The following is a 10,152-nucleotide window of genomic DNA, read 5'->3' on the forward strand; positions in this document are numbered from 1 at the left end:
GGGGTGAAGGCAGCGGCAGAATCTCAATAGTCCAACAGTTTCCTATTTTTGAACTGTTTCAGCAAGTTCTTGCTGCAAAAAGTTATAAATAAACTTAACAGAAATTTTTACCCGTGTATGACAAACTTCTTAACGTCAAGTGTTTAGTGCGGCTTCGATGATAACGGCGTGTCATGAGAATTTATTTGGAGAAACTTCTTTTTGTTTGCAAACTTTTTGTAACACCTTATACACATAAGTTTTCCGTGGTTCAGTTTATTCACGAACATCTGTTTGGGAAGCTTTCTATTTTTGAAAACTTTTACTAACAACTTATATGCATAAGGTTTTACTGGTTCCACATCTCTAGATAATTTGTTTTAAATAAACTTTTAGTACAACTCTTTCAACTATGTTCTTGTACAAAGCTTTTCCATAGAGTACCAAAAAAGTTTCTAGACGTCCTTCTAAAAAAGATCTGTACTTGACTTGTTCTACAAAATCTAGAAAAAATAGATAGAGATTAAAAGGAAGGAAAAGAAGAAAGCAAAATTTTCTCTCTTGCCAAGACGCCACCCTAGTGAGTGCTAGTTGTCTCTCAGGGCCGTTTGAAAGAGCTCAGTCTGATTCTGGTTTTAACACTGCAGCGGAACTAGAGGAACCTAAAAATATAGCTTCGGTTGTACCTTTCGTTTTTGAGTTCTTATGCTCAACAGTACTGTTTACAATGCTCGTGTGCGTTGAAATGAATCCACATATAGAAGCACCAAACTTGACCCTTGGCTCCTGTCCCCGTTGTCTCCTCTCTCTCTCTCTCTCTCTCTCTCTCTCTCTCTCTCTCTCTCTCTCTATATATATATATATATATATATATATATATATATATATATATATATATATATATATGTGAGCATTAAACTTAGAGAAATAATAACTTTTGTTAAATTAAAATCAACTATAAGGTTTACTTACATGCTTGTGCATGCATGCTGCTGCATTGGAGTTTTTGTGATGAGTGGTTTTGTCCAAAATTCAAAATGATTTCAAATGCTTTTGAAATGATTTGAAAAGGCCTTGAAATAAAAGAAAAAGAAAAAAAACTCTCCTTCCTTGGTATTTGTTTGGCCCGCCGGCCTTTTCTCCTTCTCTAGGCCTGGCAGCCAGCAAGCTTGGCCGCTCCCACCTTCCCCCCCCCCCCCCCCGTAAGTCCGAGGGCCAGCTCCTCCAGCTCCCTCGCCTCTCTCTCCCCAGCGGCCCGCTCCCCTCCTCCCTTTGGGCATGTAGGCCCAACCCACCTTCCGGCCCAGCAGCGCGCGGACGCCGCCCTCTTCTCTCTCTCCTGTCGTTGACGACCCGGGCCCGCCTATTAGCCGTTTCTTACACCTCGCCACCGTCTTCCACCTCACGTACCTGATGCAGACACCGCCGCCAGGAGTTCGTCTCCGCCCTGACTTCTGGATTCTTGGCGTGCGCATCACGTCCCAGCCCCTATAATAGAAAACCCGAGCACCCGCCGCCTTCATCTAGCCTCGTGTGCGGCCGCCCCATGCCCTAGCTATCGAGCCCGAGCTCGAAACCCTAAAGTCATCGCCGCCTCTTTCAATCCGCTTCGCCGCCGCTTCACCCGCGACTAGAGCACCCTCCAAGCTTCGTAAGACGGTAAGTGGTCCGCTAGTACCTTGCTTGCTCTCCCTCTCGCTCTCTGTCTCACGCTTTGCATCGCTAGAGCATCTTCGGCCAACCCGAGCCGCCGGGCCCTTGCGTCTCTTTTCAACCCCACCGCCTAGTTTGTCGTCGCCCACTCTCCCTCCCTATGCTCTTATTTTGTCCAATGATGCCGGTAGCGTCGTATCGACGAACTCCGACAAGGTCTTGAGTTTTTTCCGGCCATGGCGCCGCCGTCCAGTTCGCCGCTAGCAACTTTCTCTCCCTCCCTTCTAATCTAGATCGTCCATGTTTGATCTAACGGCCGAGATCGGCCGATACCGTTTCGACTGGCACTTTTGCGCAAGAGCCCCTCTATTTTTTCAAAATAGAACCCGCGGTCCAAAGCGTATTCCTAGAATATGTTTTCTTCTTTTGAAAGCATAGTTTCCTTTAGTTAGATTCAAAATACGTTTTCATGTTTTAAAAACGTAATATAGTTTGGGTTATTTACAAAACTGCCACCGACACTATTTTCATCATATCTTCTATGTTTTAACTCCGTTTTGATCCGTTCAAGTTGCATTAGATTCGTAATTACATAATCTACATGTTCATCCTATTGTTAAACATGTTTTCAACTTTTGAAATTCGAGGTTAGATTTAATTTATTATTTTATTAAAGGAAATCTTGATTAGTTCATAACTTCTTCGTTATAGCTCCGATTTTCGTGATCTTCGCGTCTGTGTGTTCATCGTGAGACGTAGATTCGTTTTACGAACTTTTCATCTTGATTTTATGTTGTTGGTGTACTGTTCTAATTTAGTTCTATTGTTTGCTTCGTGTATGATTGCATGGATTCTTGTGTGGTGTTCTATGATCATGTCCAGTCGGTAAGCTATATGTGGTGAATCCAGAAGCAATTCATTGAAGGTTTTGACTTGAAGAAGGATATGAGTTTAAGGCAAGTATAGCATGTAATCTTCCTTGTTGTCCTATGCACCTTTAATCATTTAATTCATACTGCATGTGTCTACCTTCATTACCACTAAGGATTTTCTAGCTTTGTGCTTGTACCTTGTCACCTATGGATTTATGCATTGGGTAGCATGATGCTTGCGCTCAAATTAAATAACCATGATCTTGTAACTTGACTAATGGTATATGCAATAAACACTAAAAGATGCTTTTTAGCAACATGGAATAAGGGGGCTAGAGCATTGGGCTGTTATTCTGGTGCTCTAGATTCCTCTCCCTAAGGACTTATCTATAAGTGATCATCCAGGACTTATAGTACAACTGTGAGGGCCACATGGCTCTGGCTTTAGTCAAGTATAAGGACCTTTTCTAGCTTGTTAGTGGTTACCTTTATGGTGCAAGAGGGGCTTGACGAATGTAACACCCTCGGTGTTACATGGTGTGTTTCCTGCTAAGCTTTTCATAAGCATCTGAATTATGTGCATATGTGTATGAAATGAATTATAATTCGATGTGCGACACTTGAAACAATCATACGAAACATGAGTCCATGGTTACGTTTCATATAATACCGTTCTAATCAAATTGTTCTGGAAATGAAAAGGCTAAAGAACGTTTTGTGAATGACGATAATTAGCTAGTCGTGGGCAAGGATAGTTAGATAGTGTGTTCATAGGCCGAAATGGGGATTCGACGTGAAATCGTTCGGAGCGACGTCGTTTCGCGTAGGTTTACAACTGGGTCAACAAAGCCACCTTGGGCGATGGTTGTAGAGCGATCGGCTTGGGATGTGGTACGATATCTGGGCTCCGTTAGATAGCCCAACATACCCTCTTGTGCATCGAATAGTTAGTTCGGCTTTTGGAGCATCGTGTACAAGTTTTCTGCTTGCTTTAAAAAGCGTGCGCGTCACTTGAGTTGGCACTGGGCGCGGTCACCACTGGCCTGGCACGCTGTTGGCTTGCCTGCGCTCTGCCGCGCCGACCGCATTCGTGCGTGCACCACGTTCCACTGTCCCGCCGGGCACGCGCACAGCTCTGACGCTGCGGGCCAAGGTCGCCTGCCACCGCGCTGTCCGCGGCCACTGCCACTGCCCGGTCCACCGTCGCTACTGACCCGCATTACGCGCCGAGGCGTAGTCCTCGTCCTCATGCTGCCGTGACACTGACGCGCGCTGACCCTGCGTCTTTGCCTTGGCCGTTGCTGCCCCACTGGCGTGCGCCACCTCGTCGGCTATTGCGTTGCGACTAGGCCACTGACCAACTCTACCGCGCCATGCCCTACTCTGCACTGCCTTGGCCGGGAGCGCGCCGGGCCCGTGCTACACGCCGCCTGTCGCCCCACCGGTTCTGTGTTCGTTGACATCATGTTGGCTGCTCGTGCGCTGTGCGATAGCCTGCCCCGCCGTCACCTCGGCGTCGCATTCGCGTTGCGACATTTGTCTAGCGCTGCCCGCCGCGATGGCGCCATACCGCGCTCATCGCCTTGTCGCAGTGGCCATGCAGGCGGTCGCCTGGGGCACGTCCCGCTGTCCCCGTAGGAATGTGTTGGCTCGTTGTGTTGACGCCGCAGCTGGGCCGAGCCAGGCTACGCCAGGACCTCCCCTGCCCCGCTGTCTCCATGGCCGCCGAGACGACTCTTCCCAATTCGCCGTGACCATAGCATTAGACTCCAATTCGGCTTACACTCAGCTTCGTTAGGTATTTGGCCGCATCCTGTCCCCACCTTGTTGTGTATGCCATTGCACAGGGCCACAATTTCGTAATACCGCGCCACCGGGTCCATAAGATCGCACGGATGCTCCCTGACGGCAAGCCAGCCACTCCGAGCACCTCGTAGCAATTTAGTGCACCCACAACTTAGTTGTACCCTCCTGAGCACCCCGCGCACCTCAGCCGTAGCTTCACAGCAGGCCAGCCACCACCGCCATAGTCGTGCCATCGCCGGGCACTGTCACCTCGTCGGTGCGCACGCGGCCAGCACTACTTGGGTTTCCTCCGGCCAGACCATCACCGCAAGGGTCTTCGTGGGTGGTTACTCGAGCTCATTAGTTGTTTGGTTTGCTTTGTTCTCGCTATGGCTTACGGGAATGCCTCCGCCATTGCAGGTCTGGGCTCACCGCTTACGGGTGTCGTCGGCGTGGCAGCTCAGTGCCCGCGCCGTCGCGCCGGTGCGCGCACTGGTGCCGAGGGGCACCGTCATGGTAAAGAAGGGGGAAGGGGAGGACGTAACCATAAAATCATAGACTGGGTAAACAGTGTCTTAGCGCTCGCGGTAAATGTCAAGTAGTTCGGGGTGCCCGTGCATAATTGCCGTCGCACGCAGGCCCTCCCCCGTCGTGGGCCGTTGGCCGTCTGGGCCGCGCCTCTGCATGGGCCGCGCGGTGGCCTGCTAACGCGCACGGGCGGGATGGCGCGCTGGGCCAGGCCAGCGCGAGTGGGCTGGAGGAGTGGGAATCGATTTCATCATTTCCAGTAAATAAGAGAAGTTTATTTATTTTAGTTATGAATCTAACTTCGATAAATCGTAGTAAATTGCGTGGTTGTCCAAAAATAGTGAAACTAAGTTTGTTAGGTTCGCAAAAATGCCATCTATCTGCTAGTGTAGTTAGTTCACAGTTAGTTGTTATGATGATAGGCTTATAAGATTTAAGTAGAAAGCTTAGCGTTATATCGATCAATAATTGCAGGAATTATTGTGGCAAACCGGCAATAGCTTTAGCTTTGAAATTGTTAGAGTAGGTTCCTTAGGCCTTTATATATTTGCTGTAAAATTGGTAGCTGTAGAATGAGTTGCTTAATAGCGTAGTTATTATCCTTGCTCTATTGTATGTATCGTAAATCGGCATTAGGAGTAGGAATATCCGTAGTCGCCATAGGAATGTTTGTCACGTTCATACTTGTTAGTGGTGGTGGTACGTAGCTTAGCCTTAGTGGGTAGACCTCACTTAGTAGTTTAATAGATGTACTTTTAGGTTAAGAGTTGTTGTTGCCATCTTATTAAGCAATGCATCATCATTTCATGTAGATCGCGAACAGGTAGACTTCGTACCCGTCGGCGAGCTGGAGTACGATGAGGTGATCGAGGAGTACGAGGAGGAGCTCTTCGCATAGGAGGGAGCCCAGGAGCCCATTGGTACTAACCTTGCTGACCCGGCACCTACCCAAGGCAAGCCTCGGTGCATAACCCCTATTTTTAAAGGATCACTGAATATATTTATATGATATGCATTTACGTTACAGGCATTTTATGGAAACTACATGCATAAGTATATCTACCCAAGAGTCCTACTAGTTCAGATCGAGTAGCTGCTATGCTCTGGATGTCGGTAGCATGAGTAACCTGCCGTTACTCGCAAATAGGTGATTAAACTATGATATCATGATGTAATAATGGAAAGAAAAATGGTGACCGGGCAGGGACGTGAATTTGGTACTGGTGGGTGTGAGGGGTTGTGTCCTACGGCCAACAGGGCATAGCCCGGTTACACTTTTTCCCTGTCTGTGTCGATTAAGGACCGGTCGTTGCATATGACTCTAGGCAAGTTATAGATTGTTGTCCCGAGCACACACTTGGGTATGGGCGCAGGGAAGACTTGCTGCTCTCTTGTCGCTTATCCGGCTCTTTTCGGACCGACTGATGGGAAGAGGAGGTGGTGGAGGTCCTTGCACCGCACTGAGTCCGGGACTCAGGGGCGGGGGCTTGGAGTCCAAGTTTGGACGGGGACCTAGACACCTAGGACAGGAGAGTGGTGGGTTAGTCCTACTTGTGCCTGGGGTACAAGCGGGGCGTGTGTCTTCGGGGCACCCAGCTGGGCACATTGATTTGCGAATCGCCGGGCCATCCGATACGGCTTGTCTGTGGTTTAGCACCATAGTAAGAACTGGAAGTGGAAAGGGAGAAGGAACAGCATCGATTGCTCACCCTTGCTTGAAAGTATAATAGGTGCTTATATAGATTGACTAGATGAAAACTTAATACGGCTGGTAATAATAAAGCATCAATAAGGACTCACTATTAGTATTGCTTTCTGCTAAAGAAAACCAGCAACCATAAAGCCTAGCATATTCCTTGGAGTCAGGAAAGTATTCCCACTAGTCGGATAAGTCTTGTGAGTACATTGTGTACTCAGGGTTTATTTACCCCTGTTGCAGGTGATGCTTGAGGAGTACCTTGTGTGGAGGATCCTTCTGGTGGGCTCAGACGGAATCCTCATTATCTTATCGCTAGATGTTATCTTTTAATATTCCGCTGTTTATCGTTCCACACTCTGTACTTGGTATTGTAATAATGTACTTTTTAAGAAACTCTAATGTATGAAATGGACTTGTGTTGTAACTCATTCTCATTATTGGATCCTTGGGAAAAATGTGGATCTTTTGGGTTCTCCCTCGGGGTGTGCCCGACGGACACCGCTCGCTGTAGTTGCTTTCGGGGTGCTTAGTGTCTGGTGGAAGACGAGCGCCTCCGTAAGTACACTATTTCGGGTGGTTCTGCCACAATGAATCGGGTATAGTGCAGCCTCTGTCCTTATGTGTATAGGCTATGTGTTATTGTGCCATTTTGAAGGGAAGCTCTACATCTGTTTGCCAATTAGAAACCTAGCGGCCCTAACTTGTTAGACGAACCTTTGAAAGGCTTTATAGTGAACCCTGTCGACCTTCCTTGGTAGTGTGGTTAAGAGGCTTGTGACCTCGTGCGAAAGGATAAATCACGACTCATAGTGAAAGTGTACAACCTCTGTAGAGTATAAAATTGGTATATCAGCCGTGCTCACGGTCATGAGCGGCCTTGGAACCCTTATGGAATAGATGATGAACACTGATGATACTGATGATAAAGATGCTCACTAATGATTACTGTTTATGCTATTCATTATTCATATCTACCTGATCGTGTGTTTACATGTGCTTGTGATAAACTTGTTGCTACTCAATTGCTAAAATCATGACTCAATAAAAGATAATCGTAGTTAAACCAGTGTCAGCCTTTTGAGCCTCATGAACCCCATGTTATATTTGTTGAATACGACATGTACTTATGCTTGCTTTACTTTTTCAATACTTTGGAAAAAACCCGGATGGGTACTAGATTGCTAGAGTTTGAAGAAGTTAGGCTTGTGATCAACCAGTCAGTTATCCCTATGGATTGGAGTCTTCACCCGAAGATCGAAGTTGTCTTTCCGCTATTTGCTGTCTAAGGTTATATTCTTTATACTAAGTACGTTATATATTGAGCGTTGTCTTTTGATATTACCCTTATTTGTAGCTATATGTGAGATTTGATTTCCTAGGCTCACATATGGTGTGTATCTGGTTTTGTTCTTAAAACCGGGTGCTATACTCCCTCTCTCTCTCTCGATCGACAAGCATTTATAAATTACTCCCTTAGTTTTAGAAATATGATGATTTAGAATTTAAAAATTATCTCAAAAATATTGGATTTTTTAGATCTTGGAACTAGGTTGGGCCCATATCAGCTTGAGATTATGGTCTATATGCTTCCATGCGTTCTTTTTAATTAACTACTTATTCCTTAATTAGTATGGATCGCCTTTACTAAATGGGACACATGGTAATTTCAATTGGAAACTAATATATGACCTCAAAATCCTAAAGCATCAAGTTTTTCGGGCAGAGGACTACAATGTATCCTAGTCGGTTTGGACCCTACCTAGTGTTCTTCCTCTAGTCTATGTGGCTCCCATTATTGGAACCACCACCGGGTTTGTAGCTCTAGTTCTAATCACTATTAGTCTTCGGGAAACTACATTAGTGTTGTCTCATATATGGTCTCATATAATGCTATGTAATCATGAGACGATTTACCAACTAACTCATAGAATAGGTTGTCTTTAGACTATCTTATAGTACTTCAGTTATCCTGTATTTGTGCAATTAGCAAAGAAAAGTTTGTGAGTAGCATGACAATATATATTAAATCATAGAATGGTGAAATAGTTGTGTCGGGTACCATAAAAAGGGGTCTGTCGGGTACCATAAAAGGGGTCCCCTAAGCAAGAACCAAAAAATTGCTTAGACCTTGTAAATATCGAAGCCAAGAGACAACCACCGGCAAACCCCCACCTTATCCGAGGCCCGGCTGGACCACCCGGACCACCTCGGACAGTATCCCGACTCACCCGAAGCGGGCTCGGCCCAAAATGAAACCACAAGGCCTCGGACGAGGTACCGATTCCCCGCCTCGCCTGAGGCCCCGCCCGTAAGGCCTCGGATGAGGTACCGATTCTCCGCCTCGCCTGAGGCCCCGCCCGTAAGGCCTCGGACGAGGTACCGATTCTCTGCCTCGCCCGAGGCCCCGCCCGTAAGGCCTCGGACGAGGTACCGATTCTCCGACTCGCCCGAGGCCCTGCCCGTAAGGCCTCGGACGAGGTACCAATTCTCCGCCTTGCCCGAGGCCCCGCCCGTAAGGCCTCGGACGAGGTATCGATTCTTCGCCTCGCCTGAGGCCCCGCCCGTAAGACCTCGGACGAGGTACCGATTCTCCGACTCGCTCGAGGCCGGCTCGGCATCAACCCTGTCACCTCTGCCTTGACCGACTTCTCTGACAGGACGTCACATCCAACCAATGCGTCCAACCACTCCCACGACGTCAGCTGAATGACGCCTCGATACAGCGGAGTGGTCGACGAGATGGGAGTCACATCAATGCCATGCCGTTCGAGACAGGACAGGGCAGGGGTTACCAGCCGCTGTACTCGGCACTGTGCCCACGACTGACACCCATGCTGCACTATGCTACCTAACCCCTGCTTCAAGGACAGCGCGGCATGGAGAGTCATGTCCGGGTCCCTGTAGCCTCAGAATCGATGTACAAGACCAACTGCTCCCTCCGAGCCTCGGCTATCCACTTTCGGGCTCCTGTAGCCCCCCACAATGGTTCAGCCTCAGCATCGACTAGGCCTCGGCTCTCTACGTTGTTAGCACTCTAGGACCGGCACATCGTCCGTAGTACACGCCATGCCCTGCGTCAGGCCACAGGAGCTCCCACGTCACGCAGGATCAGGCATGACCGACGCATCGCTCCAGTGCACCGAGGACAAGACCGCTCTACCAACCATGCCGCCACAGTGATGAGCTACAGGGCTTGGACATGTCGCCTCTGCTCACAAAATGCCATGTAGCAAATCCATGTACTGCCCCCGTGCCTCCCTTCGACTATAAAAGGGAGTGACCGGGCCGCTTCTGGGGACACACAGGTGCAAGCAACGCACAACGCTCTATAACACACACGCTCCTTCACTGCAAGAGATCAACATCTCAAGCAACCCACACCACTCTACGTAGAGACCTGGGACTAGCTCCCTCTCTCGCTCAGCTTGTAAGCCCCTACTACAAGCACCTCAGTGCAAGGAATACAAGATCGCTCTCTCAGACTGGATGTAGGGCACCTATTGCCTGAACCAGTATAAACCTTGTGTCTCTTTGCATCACCATCCGGGATTAGGGGCATGCAGTACACTTTCACTAGTCGGTTGAGGATCCGCCAGACCCAAAACACCGACAGTTGGCGCGCTAGGTAGGGGCGCT

Source organism: Miscanthus floridulus, chromosome 18, assembly GCF_019320115.1.
Source record: "Miscanthus floridulus cultivar M001 chromosome 18, ASM1932011v1, whole genome shotgun sequence".
Classification (NCBI taxonomy): domain Eukaryota; kingdom Viridiplantae; phylum Streptophyta; class Magnoliopsida; order Poales; family Poaceae; genus Miscanthus; species Miscanthus floridulus.